Consider the following 15,378-nt stretch of genomic DNA (forward strand, 5'->3'; position numbering starts at 1 on the left):
TTTTTTGTCTTCTGTTTTTCTTTGACACATAAGCTTTCAACTCATGTGGGTAAATATCAGGGAGGCTCAGTTGCTGGATCATATTGTAAAGAATATGTTCAGTTTTGTAAGAAACTGCCAAACTTGTCTTCCAGAGTGGCCGTTCATTTCGCATTCCCACCAGCAGTGAACGAGTTCCTCTTGCACCGTATTGCCAACATTGGGTGATGTTAGTATTTTGGATTTTGGCCATTATGATAGGTGTATAGTAATAAACCATATGCTTTTTTCAGTGATAAAATGTCATTTGCTAGTGTGATAGATGGTGTTTTCAGAAAAAAACCACAAATTTTTCTGTGGGTTTTTGGAAGTAAAAATATTTCTAGGAAAAGGCTGGTATTTGGCTCCGATTAACTAGACCACAAGTAGTAATGTTTGTCTCTGTGTGTTTTGACAGATCTTGAAGGAAAGGCGCATACCTTGAAGGCACTAACACGTCCTACCGTTGTCAACTGGTAAAATGTTAATTTTTTAATTATAAAATATTTCTCTTAGGCATAAAATGTATTAAGTTAAAATCAAGTGTGTATAAATGGTCTAAGAGAAAAATGTTTATTAATTCTTCCCATTTTGTGATTGTAGAATAATGAAAGTTAGAAGGTAGCTTTCCTACTAATTTTAAGTCAGTACAAACCCATTGGAATATTAAGCCATGTTATTCACCGATATTACTGATTTTCCTTTTCTCAGTTTAATTTCACTTAAGTATCTGTGTGAATTTGAACTCAGTAGCCTCTTTATTTTGTGAAGTTTAGCACTGATTAGAGTGGTATTATCTCAACATGTGGTAGTCATTTTTTTATTATTTTTAAATGTTTTAATATTTGCTTTTGAGGGACATAGAGTGTGCAAGCGGGGTGGGGGCAGAGGGGGACAGAGAATCTGAAGCAAAATCACAAACCATGAGATCGTGACCTGAGCCGAAGTTGGACGCTTAACCAACTGAGCCACCAGCCGGGTGCCCCGTGACAGTCATTTTAAATTTGTGTTAGTGTTATTTTAAATTTCTAAATGGATATTTTAACAGAAGTTGTAGGTGCTAGGCCAGGAAAACGGCTGTGGGCTTTTTGTTAACCTGCAGTTAAGTTCTGCACGTCACTTATAGTTGTGATGGGATAGAATGTAGAATGTTTTATTTTTTTCCTTACTGTGGCTTCTGAAGTGAATTAGTGTTTTGAAACTTTGGGGCAAGAATTTGGGGATCCAGTGAACTGAAAATTTTCATCGTAAAAGTAAAATTGGATAGAACTGTTAAAAGGAATAGTCTGTGTTGATAAAATGCTTTGAGAATATAAAAGCAATAAGCATTTTTATCAATTAGAATCATGCTGGTTGATATTTCTTTATCTTGTTTCAGAAGATCATTTCAGAGTCTTGGCTCCTTCCCCCCAAAATCTTTGTCCGTATCAGCCAAATTTACTGATTTTTATGTTATCTACTGATTTTCAACGTTTTTTTTTGTTTTTTTGTTTTTTTTTTTTTAATTTATTTTTGGGACACAGAGAGACAGAGTATGAACGGGGGAGGGGCAGAGAGAGAGGGAGACACAGAATCGGAAACAGGCTCCAGGCTCTGAGCCATCAGCCCAGAGCCTGACGCGGGGCTCGAACTCACGGACTGCGAGATCGTGACCTGGCTGAAGTCGGACGCTTAACTGACTGCACCACCCAGGCGCCCCGTTATCTACTGATTTTAAAAAGAATCCAAACAGGGCACCTGGGCGGCTCAGTCGGTAAAGTGTCCGACTTCAGCTCAGGTCATGATACCACAGCTCGTGAGTTCGAGCCCCACGTCGGGCTCTGTGCTGACAGCTCAGAGCCTCAGCCTGCTTTGCATTCTATGTCTCTCTGTCTCTCTGATCTTCCCCTGCTCGCACTCTGTCTGAAAAATAAATAAACGCTGACAATAATTTTAAAAAAGAATTCAAACAAATATTATGTCTGTTATTAAAAGCTAAACAGTATAGGAGTGTGTAAGTAGCAGATAACTTTGCTGTTCCCGTGGTTCTTTTGCAAGGGTGTTATCCCTTACCAATTTGGAGTGTGTCCTTCTAGACCTTTCATGTGCATACCCAAGATTAGCATCTTTTAATGAAGCAGGTGTGATGGAAAAAGGAATATTCCATGCCCATTGATGTGCCTTCACTTTTATTTTAGACCTTTCTTTGCCTATGGTTTCTTGAGTGGTGTACTTGGCCTCATGAGGAGTGCTTTGAACTAAATAAATGTCAGAAAACGGTAGGAATCTCTGCAGATTCCTTTTAGTGATTAGTGGGTTTTGAAAACTCCAAACTTTGAATTTCTAGCTAAGAATGGGTCAACAGAATTCAGATTTACAATGAAATTGAAATCGCACATATAATTCACTGTGTATTAAGCAATGGGTATTAAATAGTAAGGCATTTATATAAATGACTACAGTTAGTATTGCCTTTATAGAGGCTCAGCTGGATGGGGTCAATGGGGAAGTGGTTTTAGAGTTTAAGTATCTATTTGGGGGATAGGAAAAAAGTGCTGTGGCAAAGGGACAAAAGTAATTTTGTCTCTCATAATGTTGCCTAGGCTTGATCAGGTACCCAAAAAGGGAAAGGACATTTGCCATTGTATACAGGTTAAGTATATTGTGAAGTAAAAGGAACGTTCCAGACGGTTTTGGGGAACCCAGTGTCTTGAATTCTAAAACTTAGAACTCCTCCATGTCACATTGGCAACTGCACATATTCAGAAGGCCTGTGACTTCAGAAATGGTGTAAAAATTGAACTGATTCACATGCAGAGATGTCCATAGTGTAGTTGTTAGATTGCAGTATTTTATTTATACTCCTTAAAAAATCTGGAAGAGCAGAGTTTGATTACAGAGTTTTGTCTTAATGCTATTTATTGGTTAGGGACACCTGGGTGGCTCACTCGGTTTAGCATCAGACTTTGGCTCCGGTCATGATGTCATGATCTCGAGGCTTGTTAGTTCGAGCCCCTCATCAGGCTCTGTGCCGACAGCGTGGAGCCTGGAGCCTGCTTCGGAAGTCTGTGTCTCCCTCTGTCTCTGCCCCTCCCCCACTTGTGCTCAGTGTCTGTCTGTCTCTCTCTCTCAAAAATAAACATTAAAACATTTTTTTAAGTTAAAAGATAAAAAGGACATGTAGAATTTGAAAGAGAACATTAACATAGAATTGGGCAAAAATCAATTTAGAGCCATTACTGAGGTTATTATCTAGTGTTTTAAATCTATTATAGATGCTCAGCAAGTTCATTATTGTTATTTATTTTTTTAATGTGAAATTTATTATCAAATTGGTTTCCATAAAACACCCAGGGCTCATCCCAACAGGTGCCCTCCTCAGTGCCCATCACCCACTTTCCCCTCCCTCCCACCCCCACCAACCGTCAATTTATTCTCAGTTTTTAAGAGTCTCTTATGGTTTGGCTTCCTCCCTCTCTTTTTTTTTTTTTTCCCTTCCCCTCCCCCATGGTCTTCTGTTAAGTTTCTCAGGATCCACATAAGAGTGAAACCATATGGTATCTGTCTTTCTCTGTATGGCTTATTTCACTTAGCATCACACTCTCCAGCTCCATCCACGTTGCTACAAAAAGCCTATTTCATTCTTTCTCCTTGCCAAGTAGTATATACATTGATTTTAAAAAGTGTATTCTGTCAGTGATTCTAGTAATTTACATTTAAATACTTTCTGGTAATTTATATTTAAAAATTTTCTTTTTTTTAGTGTTCATTTTTGAGAGTGAGAGCCTGAGCGGGGGAGGGGCAGAGCGAGCGGGGTCAGAGGATGTGAAGTGGGCTCCGTGCTGATGGCAGTGAGCCTGATGCGGGGCTCAAACTCATGAACCGTGGTATCATGACCTGAGCTGGAGTCGGACGCTCAACCAGCTGAGCCACCCAGGTGCCCCTCTTTAAACATTTCCTAGACTAGACAAGTTCTGATGGACTTCAGGACTTCATCTCTCATCCTAATGATCCAGTGTTACCCGTTCAGATGGTAGCAGAGAGAGTTATCTGCGTGTAGCCATGCAGTAGGGAGGGATCATTCAGAATAGTGTCACTTGTACGTGAAGGTGATCTAGATTTGAAGGTTGGAAGGAGGTGCGGACAGCAGCAGGTGTGCGGCTTGTTGTGGCTTAGCAGGAAAAGGCTTCTTTGAGTTAGGCCAAATATTTCTCTTAACGGTTGAAGGTAGATACCTTTTTCTTGTGCCTTCTATTTTTGTTGTTGTTTTATTTTTTATTTTTTTTAAATTTGCATCTAAATTAGTTAGCATCTAGTACGCCAATGATTTCAGGAGTAGATTCCTTAGTGCCCCTTCCCCATTTAGCCCATCCCCCCTCCCACAACCCCTCCAGCAACCCTCAGTGTGTTCTCCGTATTTAAGAGTCTCTTGTGGTTTGTCCCCCTCCCTGTTTGTATATTATTCTTGTTTCCCTTCCCTTATGTTCATCTGTTTTGTCTCTTAAAGTCCTGATAGGAGTGAAGTCATATGATTTTTGTCTTTCTCTAATTTCAGTTAGCATAGTACTTCCAGTTCCATCCATGTAGTTGCCAATGGCAAGATTGCATTCTTTTGGATTGCCGATTAATACTCCATTGTATATATATATACCATGTCTTCTTTATCCATTCAACCATCGGTGGACATTTGGGCTCTTTGCATACTCTGGCTACTGTTAATAGTGCTGCTGTAAACATGAGGGAGGGTGCATGTGTCCCTTCGAAACAGCACAGCTGTATCCCGTGGATAAATGCCCAGTAGTGCAATTGCTGGGTCGCAGGGTAGTTCTATTTTTAGTTTTTTGAGGAACCTCCATACTGTTTTCCAGAGTGGCTGCACCAGCTTGCATTCCCACGTGCCTTCTATTTTTAAAACAACAGTTTAGGTTTTGACCACGTGTGGAAAAGCTGCAGAGGCCAGAAAGCTGGGCACACTGGCGAATGGAGGAGAGGGAAGACTACTCTTTATCTTCATAGTTTTAATTTTGAAACTTCTTGTTTGAGAAAAGCTTCCTTAGGGGTAAAATAGGCGGTTTATAGGAAGAAGAACATTTATGTAAAGAGCTAAAAAAGGAAACATAGGATGAGATAATATGAATAAAATGAAATATAGTGAAAACTAAGTATTGACTAGAGGAAGTATTGCGTATTTAAACCTTATTCTTAGCTCTGTAATGTTTAGATAGTACAAATAATGAAGTTGATCTAATGTTGGTTGGTGTAATGCAGGTTATTTATCCTGTAGTTCCATATTTCCACGATTTACTTATAGGTTCTTCTTAGTATTGCTTTTTTCTTAAGTTTGTTTTTAACTGATATGGCAAGATAAGGGCTTTTGGGTTGAGGGGAATGAAGGAAAAGATAAGCAAATAGGTAAAGAATCTTACTGAATCATTTATAAATCTTTGAAATTAAAATGTATAGATTGGGTAGACTTAGTGTAGATTAAAATTATCTTGAAAATCTTAATTTTGACACTTTAATGTCTTGACATTCTCAAAGGCTAAACTTTCCTGAGCTGCCTCTTCTCAAACACGCATACTTTATTTTGCTGATTTTATGCTCATTTGCTTTTGCTGACATATTTCACATGCTTGCAACTATTTAGCCTCTGGCTTTTGAATTTTCTTGAATTTTGTGTTCTATTCTTACTGTAGGGAAGAAAATAGTTAAGTTCAAAAGTGAAGTTGTTAATTGAACCAGAACCAATCCACTCGCTCAGATTTAGGTTAATGTAATACTCAGTGAAGTCCTTAGCTGGATTGGGTTGAAATTGCTAAGACCCTCAAGTACCGACCAGCCAAGCTGATGTTATATAATCTAATAGTTTAGGGTCTCCTGAAATATTTATATAGGTGGCTCTTATTAACCATTTTGGAGATAATTGGAATAAGTAAGGAATTAGCACTGAAAGGAGTACATGGTCCTATTTAATATTGTTCTAATATGGTCCAGGCATTTAATTCTTGGCTGTTTAGGACACACTGAAGAATTTGTCAAAACAGTGCTGTGAAGTAGGGCTCCAGGGTTTAAGTTCTCTGCCCTAACATGTGGATAATATAAGGATGATTGAACATGCCATTCTCCCCATTTCCCTTCACTGCATCAACCGTGAACAAAATTATCTGATACAACAAGGTGTACTTCTATATAGAGAATCTCAGATTACCTCTTCTGGGTACAATCATCAGAGGGGAGTTACATGGCTTGGAAGACGAATAGAAAGCACAGTAGGAATAGGTTTTCCCTTAGATGAGGAAGTTGAGGCAAAATGATTCAGAACCCTGAGCTGGTGTGTGTGTGTGTGTGTGTGTATGTGTGTATGCTCTCTGGCTGGAGGGTGGTTGGGGATTGTCACATGACAAGATTGATGAAGGAACAACGGAACCACTTCTGAGTACTCTCCTGTGTATTGCTGAGTTCTGGCATGAGGTTGTTAAGGGTAGACGGGAGACTCTAAAAATCCTGACAGGGAAGTTTGTTGAGGATCATCTTTTATAGATGTATGGAGGCCACATAAGTTGAGTTGGTTAAACAGAGTTGGCCCTGAATTATATTCTATGTGTATTCTTTACCTTTGGAACTGGAGTGGGATCCACAGAGTGGGATCCAATAGTTCTGTGTCCAAGGATATTTACACTTCACATGGAGTACTAGACATGAGAAAAAATGTTCATTTTTGTTTGTTTTCTTTTTTTAATTAAAATTTTATTAATGTTTATTTTTGAGAGAGATAGACAGAGTATGAGCTGGGAGGGGCAGAGAGAGTTGGGAGACCCAGAATCTGAAGCAGGCTCCAGGCTCTGAGCTGTCAGCACAGTAAAACCAAGTAATGGTCTGCTTTGAAACTCTGCATAAAGAGAACCCAAACCAACTATACTAATAAGTGGCATTTATAATGCCTTTGCATTTTCCAAAGTCCTTTATTATTTGCTGCATTCCATTTTATCCAAATGATGACACATATAGGAAGATGAAGTATAGAAAAGTTGTTTCATAAACAAAAGATCAAACTTAACTAGTGGTGGAATCGAGGCTATAATTTGTTTGCTTATTCCTTGAGATGGTTAATTGTAGAGTGACCAGCTTGTCCAGGTTTGCTTAAAACTTTCCTGGTTTTATTCATTTTTTATTAAAACAATTTTTTATGTTTATTTTTGAGAGGTAGGGAGGGAAAGAGAGAGAAAGAGAGAGACAGAGTATGAATGTGGGAGGGACAGAGAGAGGAAGACACAGAATCCGAAGCAGGGTCCAGGCTGTGAGATGGCAGCATTTAGCCCGATGTGGGGCTCGAACCCACAAACTTTGAGATCATGACCTGAGCCAAAGTTGGACACTTAATTGACTGAGCCACCCAGGCACCCCATATTTTTTATTTATATTCTAAAGTTTATTTATTTTTGAAAGAGAGAGTGAGTGTGCATGGGTATGTGCAAGTCAGGGAGGGACAGAGTGAGAGGGAGAGAGAGAGAATCCAGACTGCCAGCACAGGGGCTTGATCTCACGACTTGGGGCTTGATCTCACGAACCTCAAGATCAGAGATCATGACCTGAGCCAAAATCAAGAGTTGGATGCTTAACTTACTGAGCCACCCAGGGACCCCCAAACTTTCCCAGTTTTAGCACTGACAGTCCTGTGTCCTGGGAAACCCCAAAGTCTGGGCAACTCAGAGTGGTTGGTCATCCTAATTAATTGTCACACTTTGTGGTCACCTGGGGATGGGAGTACAGTTGTCAAATAAAACAGAAGAAGGCACTCAGTTAAATCTGAATTTCAGATAAAAAACAATTAAATTTTTTTAAGTTTATTATTGTTGAGAGAGAGAGAGAGAGAGTGTGCATAAATGAGGGAGGGAGAGCGAATTCCAAGCAGGCTCTTGCACTGTTAGTGCAGAGCCCGACATGGGGCTTGAACCCATGAACTGTGAAATTATGCCTTGAGCCAAAATCAAGAGTCGGATGTTCAACCAACTGAGTCACCCAGGCGCCCTCGACTGAATTTTTACTACGTGATCCAGATCCTGCATGAGACATATGTACACTAAAATTTGTTCATTGTTTTTCTGAAATTCAAATTTAACCGGCTGTCTTCTGTTTTTATTTGTTAAATCTGACAGCCTTAAGTAAGAGTAAAGCGATGTGTGAAAAGATCACTTAGCTGCTTTTTTGTGTAGACCTTAGGTTTTATACATTTATTTGCTTAAATAAATGCAGCATCTGGTAGTATTTGACTCTTGTTCTTTTAACTTTGTGGCTCGAGATGCCAGAGTTCAGGATGAATATATGGAACCGTATTGTGCTCGATGCGTCGAAACGTGTGTGTGTGTGTGTGTGTGTGTGTGTGTGTGTGTGTGTGTTGGTTGGTTTGAAGTGGTTCTTCACTTGGGAAGAAATTTAGCCAAGACGGATCGAGCCTTATCCCATCTTTGCTGGATCAGCCTGTCAAACACGGGCACATTCTCACAGACTGCCCATATTGCCTCTAGGCTATGTTAAAAATCGCTGTTGTTAAGATAGTGCATTCACGTGATTCAAAATGAGAAGGAAGTAAAGGCTTTCCTTACTCGCTTCTTGGACCTCTTCATTTGCCCACCATGGAGATAGTCTGATCTGATTGGAAAAAATTAGAATTTTGGAAATAGACCTTAGAAATCTTGTTGAGTGGTCTTGCTTTTTTTTTTTTTTTTTTTTTTTTTTAAAGCAAGGGAACTCTTGCTCTACCCCACCCCCCCCACCAAGGGGGAAGAGTATCTTATGTAGAAGACAGAAATAGAATTGGGCTCCTCCTACATCTTCAATGTTTGATGGTTTTCACTGCTCTGAAATTGATTTGGGAGCCCTTAGCATCAGTACAGTTTAGTCTTACAGTAGATTTATTTGAATCGCATCAACATTTATGGTGAGAAAATTACAATTTGTTGACTTGGACAGGGTGTCATGGTAAGTGGTGGCAGAGCCAGGACTAGTATACTTGTGTATGTGTGTGTTGTGGTGTGTGTGTGTGTGTGTGTGTGTGTGTGTGTGTGTGTGTGTGTGTGTTTGAAACCCCCGTTCTGTATCAAGCTGAGAAAGGTATAATAAGTTCCTTTGCCTAATTTCTATTTCCTATTTGATTCATTCAAGGTTCAACACTTTTCTTTTTTTAAAAAACATCTGGCTCAGACGTTAGAAAAGGAAGATAGGATAAAAGTGGATTGGAAAAAAAAAATGTGTCTTAGCCAGTTAGCGAAGTCAGGGGACTATATTTGTGGTTCAAAGAGAATATTTGAGGCCTACTGTTATTTCAACTATTATGATAAAAGGATTGAAAAAGCTTAAAAATTACAGTGAATAACTGAAGATTATGTAAAGTTAGTTGACTCTGGTCAGCTGCTTTTTAATTTTTAATGTAAATATGTTTATGGGAAAGACTAGCTGAATTTTCCTCCCTCTCCCCCTCTTTCTTCCCTTTTCCCCTTCCCTCCCATTTCTTCCTCCTTATCCCCCTCCCTTCCAGTGTCTTCAGGGCCAGAATTTCATTTCCTGTGGTTAGAATAAACACAAGCTTAGGAGTTGTCTTAAAAAGAAAAGGACACAATTCTTGTTTCCTCATAAAACTTTCTAGTTGTGAATTTGGAAGTTAATCTAATTCAGATGAAAATATGACTCAAACCTCTAATAATGCTTTTAGTAGACTTCCTGGTACAGAATTTCTTCACTTTTTTATTTGTTGTATTAAGGGAGTACTTAAATGGATTAATGGCCTCGATTTTTCAGCCATACAATCTAATAATCCGTAGACCAGTAACAACTGTGGAGTCAGAGTTGAAATTTTCCAAGTTATTAATCACTGTATTAATATTGGAAGTTTTAGGAGAAATCCTTTGTGTTTCTTTCATTAAAAGGAAGGGTGAGGGGCTCCTGGTGGCTCAGTAGGTTGGATGTCTGTCTGATTTCGGCTCAGGTCATGATCTCGCAGTCTGTGGGTTCGAGCCCCGTGTCAGGCCCTGCACTGACAACTCATAGCCTGGAGCCTGCTTCTGATTCTGTGTCTTCCTCTCTCTCTGCCACTCCCCTGCTCGTGCTCTGTCTCTCTCAAAAATAAACAAAACATTAAATAAAAAAAATAAAATTAAATGGCAGAAGCTTTGAGGAAAAAAATGTTAAAAACAACAACAACAACACATTCTCCTGAGCCAGAGATGCATTTTGTCATATTATTTCTGTTACGGTTTTAGCCTGGGGAAGCAGAGAAGCAGGTGTCCTCATCAGAGCCAGGGTCCTGCCTCTAAAGAAACTTTTTCCTGAGAGCAAGTCATTGCTGGTTGCATTTCTCATTACAACTCCTTAGAGCCTCGCTCTGGGAAGGAAATCTTTCTTTCTGCCCTTCTTGACCCAGTTTCTTATTTCAAAACAAATAATTTAGATAATTTTTCAGGGACTTTTTTGGTTTATGTAAAATGTGACTTTTGTGCAAAGGAGTGTCTCTAAAGTAGTGAAGGACTCCACTTTTTTCCCTTTTATTATTATTAGTTTTTAAGTGTATTTATTTTGAGAGAGAGAGTGAGAGAACGCACGTGAGCATGAGTGGAGGAGGGGCAGAGAGATTGGGGGAGAGAGAATCCCAAGCAGAGAGCATACAGAGCCCCACTTGGGGCTTGATCTCAGGAACCTCGAGATCAGGACCTGAGTGGAAATCTAGAGATGCTTAACTGACTGAGTGACCGAGGCGCCCCGTCCCTGTTTTGTTTTTAACAATAAAGTATTAAGCCTAGAGTTCAGGGAGTGTGGAGGAATTAAAAAGCTTGGGTGGGAGTCAAACATACAGGTTAAAATTCTACTTCATCTGTTAGTTGTAAGTGCCTTTGGGCATGATCTGTTTGAAACTGGGTTTTTGTAACAATTCAGTGAGATGATATAAAGCTCCCCACACGGTGCTTGCGTTATTGGTACTCAGAATTGCTCATTTGTTTCAAGTTTGGTGAAAAATTCAAGGCATATTTCACGCCAGCAAACACAGATACCTTGGTATCCATTGGTGTACAATCCCCTTATTTATATACTATCTTAGAGATAACATGCTGAGCTGTATTTTTTTTTCCAGATATAAATATTTCTGGAGTGTCGATGCATGTTTGGGTTTTGTTGACTATAAGGAAAATCCAGGTGGAAATAAGATTGGGTAATGGGCAGGATTAACCAAGAGATTGTGGAGAATCAAGATACCCCTCTGGAGCATTGTCTCGTCGCCTCCCCTCTTTCCTGGGGTGTTCTCTCTGCTCCCAGTGGATTCGTAGGAGAATTTCTAAGTGTTGGGCTTCTGCCCCTGCTCTGGGAGTTGGAGCTTGCGGGTGGTGTTTTGGAGGGAGGTGGTAGTGAGCAGACAGACGCGCTGTATTAGCGGAGTAACGTAATGGTGTTACTGGCCGCTTCCCTCCCGTGAACACTGTAGAAGTCGTGGATTCTGAGCCAGACTGCCATTTCCGTTGGTCAGTCCTGCGGCGCATGGAGATGAATGGCTTGAGATACTACTGTGCCCTCTCTCTCCTGTGCCTCAGAGGTTCTTGAAGTCTCTGTAGGCAGATGCAACCAGATCTGAGCAGGCAAAGCCATTTAATATGTGCGTATGAACATGATCCCTGTGGCAACCTACTTATTGGTTTTCCCTTCCCCCACAATACAGGCATTTACAGGTTTTTTCCTATTACTAAAGCACATGGTGTCTGTGGAAGCTTTTCATATGACTTGTAGCTTTTTTTTTTTTTTTGGGCTTTTAAAGAAAGTTGGGGAGTTAATACAGGTTGTAGGACTATGATAATATTCCTTAACAATTTAAAACATAAAATTTTACCTTTTTTTAAAAGTTTATTTTATTATTTATTTTGAGAAAGAGAGGAAGAGAGAGAATCCCAAGCAGGCTCTGTGCGGTGTGCCTGGAGCCCGGCGTGGGCCTTGATCCCACAAGTGGTGAGATCGTGACCCGAACCAAAATCAAGAGTCGGACACTTAACCGACTGAGCCACCCAGGCGCCCCAAAATTTTATCTTAACATCAGAATTTCATATGTCTCCTGAGTGTATTATTTGAGGGTGATTTTGTAGGTGGGTGTTAATCTCCATTACCTGATGCACAGTTATTTTCAGAACCCCAGCTGCTCTGTCCTCAGCTTTCTGACAGTTACACAAAATCCTATATGCCCTTCCTCCTCCTCCTCCACCTCCACCTCCACACTCCCCAGGTCTCCTGTGTTCTTCCTCTCAAGTGGTAGAAGCCACACAGAGAAGGAATTTTCTTAAACTTGATCGTTAGGATGATTTAAAGCAACTAACTGCTAAAGTGATGCAAGATGTGAGTGAATAACTTCTTTTGATGTAACAATCTCATTTTACGATTGTATTTGCTAAAAAAAAAAAAAAGATTGTATTTGATGGGTCATTTTCTTTTAATGTTGTTAAACTTGAGTCAGCTTGTTATTTTAATTAGCAGTTCTGGGAGTATAGTAAAGATGGAAGTTTTTATATTCTTTATGGTGGGAAATTAATGTACTTTGACCCAAAATAGCTTCCTTTAAAATTTATAAATAATTGCTTAAAAACCTTGACCTGTCCATACTGTTGTTGTCAGACATAAACCATGCAGGCCCGTATATACCTTTTTTTAAGAACTCGCAAGGTGCATGGAAGTCCCTTCAGGTCAACTGCAAGTACATATAACTAGTTTTAATGGCTGCCTCATCGTTCATACTGCGGATGTATATGTTCTTCAGCTTTTCCTTTGATTGATTTAGATCATTTTGTTTTCAGTTGTTTAGAGAAAATTTCCCACGAACAATTTACCGATACAGTAATTCATTCATCAGGCAGCATCCAATGAGTAGATAGAAAGGAGCTCCAAAGAGCTCTGAAAGGTGAGGTTTCTATAGATCAAAGGGAGCCGAAATACGGAAGGTATACTGGGCGTTTGCTGATTGTTTAAGGCGGGGTTACTTTTCTCATGTGGAGCAAAGGAACGTCTTGGAGCCAGTTCAGGTAACTTGCTGAGAGGGCAAGCGCCGACTGGTTGACCCAAGTCTTCTATTTCTCTGTGAGCTAACGGTGGAAGCTTAAGTTTTGGGTTGCTGACTTGGGTTTAGCCTGAGTGACTCCATCTTGGGCCTAATCTGGTTACTTTAACACAGTTTTTTGCCTCTGAAGTGATAGTGGCATGTCCTCCAAGCTTTGCCTTTAAATTGTACTGCTTACTGTTCCTTCTTGTTGCAGTCATCTGTCCCCTTATTCCTCAAATACTTGAACATCAAGCTATGACTCTGCTTCTATCCTGTCATGATTCTTAGTGGTTTCAATATCTTCCCAGTTGAATTTCTTGACCTCCTGTCCTTCAATGATCTCATACTCTGCCTTTGCTGTCCCTTTGTTATCACAACCTAGTCCTCTTCATGAACAATAACTGTATGCCTTCTACACTGTCGGTCTCAAGCATTCGATTCAGACCATCACCTCCTTTTAGTAAGACAGTTCCATCTTGCTCTCTTTTAGTACCTCAACGCCAACAGTTCTGTAACCCAACGCAGGACCTGATTGCCTTGATCTTGTCTCTTTTTCACCAACCTTTTACCTCCTTAGGAGCTATCCTTTCCTCGGCTTAAAACTCCCTGATTAGTCATTGTAGCCACTGCCTTGGAAATAGCCTTCATTCCCTTGTCTTCCTCCCCTTCCCCACGTTTCGTTCTGGTACTTGCTGGTAAAACCCTCTCCTGGGTTAATGCAGCTCTCTGTCGGATTCACGTTTGTGCTCCGCCAGCCGAACTTGGCTGGGAAGCACACAACAGCTGGGTGGGTCTCTCTTTACATCAGGACTCAGACCTCAGGCGGGCTTTAGGCGCTGCGGAGGGAGCCTACTGGCTCCTGCTCCATCTATTTTCCTGTTCTCCTAGATTTGATACTTTACTTCTCCTTAATTTTAAGTTTCTTTATTTTGAGAGGAGGGAGAAGGACGGAGAGAGAGAGAGAGAGAGAGAGAGAGAGAGAGAGAGAGACACAGAGAGAGACACACACACACACACACACACACACCCCCAAGCGGGCTCCATGCTGTCAGTGCAGAGCCCAACACGGGGCTCGAACCCATGAACCGCGAGATCATGACCCCAGCCAAAATCAAGAGACGGATGCTTAACTGACTGAGCCACTTGGGTGCCCCTTTCTCCTTAATTTTCTAATATCTTTCTTTCTTCCTCCCTTTCAGCCAGTGATTTTGCTTCCTATTACTCTGAGAAGATAGAAGCACTCAGAAAAGAATCTTCTACTAGCTCCTGGTACCGCCCACATGCATCTATGCCCCTGTTCCTCTGTAAGGCCAACCTCTTCCACTTGTGTGCTGTGTCTCACTCTCTGTTCTGCTTAATCTTCTTCTTCCTCTACTGGGTCATAGCCCTCAGTATGAAGACAAGCTATAACTATCTCTTATCTTTAAAACAAGAGAGACTGCTTTGTCCTGTCCTAGTATCCACTTCTCTGTTCCTCTTTAAAGTGCTCCTCCTCTTCTTTCCTAAACTCTCTCCAGTTGGGCTTTGATCCTTAACACAGCTATTTTCAAGGTCAACAGTGACCTTCACACCTGTATGCATTTTTTCTTTTGTTTTCCTCTACATGACGCTTGACTCTTTTTTCTTTTTAATTTATAACAGCTCTGTATGTTTTGTCATGTGTTTTTTCCTTTGATTTTCAAATAGTTTCACCAGACAAATGTTAAATCTTTAAAATTTATGTAGAAGAGTAAATCTGTAAGAATTGATAAGAAAGTTTTGAAGCACATGCAGAGTGTGAGTCTTACTAGATATTTAAAATAGTAGTTCTCAAACAGTGCACATAAAACTTACATGGTGGTGGTTTAAAAGTGAGTCTGCCAGTAGAGTTTTCAGCTTATAGGGTAGGGAGGAAAGAATGGGAAGACCTGTCTGAGGAGCCTTCTGTTTAAATACACTCTAAGCAATTCTGGTATGATTGGTCCGTGTATCACAGTTGAGAATCACTGTTGTAAATCTACTGTATTTGGAGGCATGACAAAGCAGTAGCCAGGTCCAAGGAGCAGAATAATGTCTAGACACAGATCCGGTTGTGAACAAGAACTCACTGTTGAAGATGACGTTTTGGTCATTGAGAAAAGTGGGGTTGATTTAATAAGCAGTTCAGGTAATTCATCTGAAAGAAGAAGTTGGCTTTCTCCCTTGTACAATGTGGAAAAACAAACTCCATAATGATTAAAGGTCTAAATGTAAAAATTATGTAAATCCTGGAAAAAATACAGGAGGACAGTAGTTCAACCCTGGGATGGACGAGGCCTTCTTAAAGTGGATTGGAAATC

The 15,378-nt window shown here is 40.3% G+C and overlaps 1 protein-coding gene across 4 annotated transcripts in view; it reads left to right on the forward strand.

The window, feature by feature from the left end:
* The window catches only part of ACSL3 (acyl-CoA synthetase long chain family member 3), a 75,323-nt gene that overhangs the window by 19,125 nt on the left and 40,820 nt on the right, over positions 1 to 15,378 (forward strand). Inside the window, exons 2-3 of one of the 4 annotated variants that reach the window (XM_023259728.2) lie at positions 437 to 494; positions 14,260 to 14,364. The exons of 1 other annotated variant lie outside the window; for it this stretch is intronic. The gene's annotated coding sequence lies outside the window, so the exon portion shown is untranslated. The remainder of the gene's footprint in view (positions 1 to 436; positions 495 to 14,259; positions 14,365 to 15,378) is intronic. 2 more of the 4 variants (XM_023259729.2, XM_023259727.2) reach the window with 2 other exon arrangements.

Source organism: Felis catus, chromosome C1 (genome assembly GCF_018350175.1).
Source record: "Felis catus isolate Fca126 chromosome C1, F.catus_Fca126_mat1.0, whole genome shotgun sequence".
In the NCBI taxonomy this organism is placed as follows: domain Eukaryota; kingdom Metazoa; phylum Chordata; class Mammalia; order Carnivora; family Felidae; genus Felis; species Felis catus.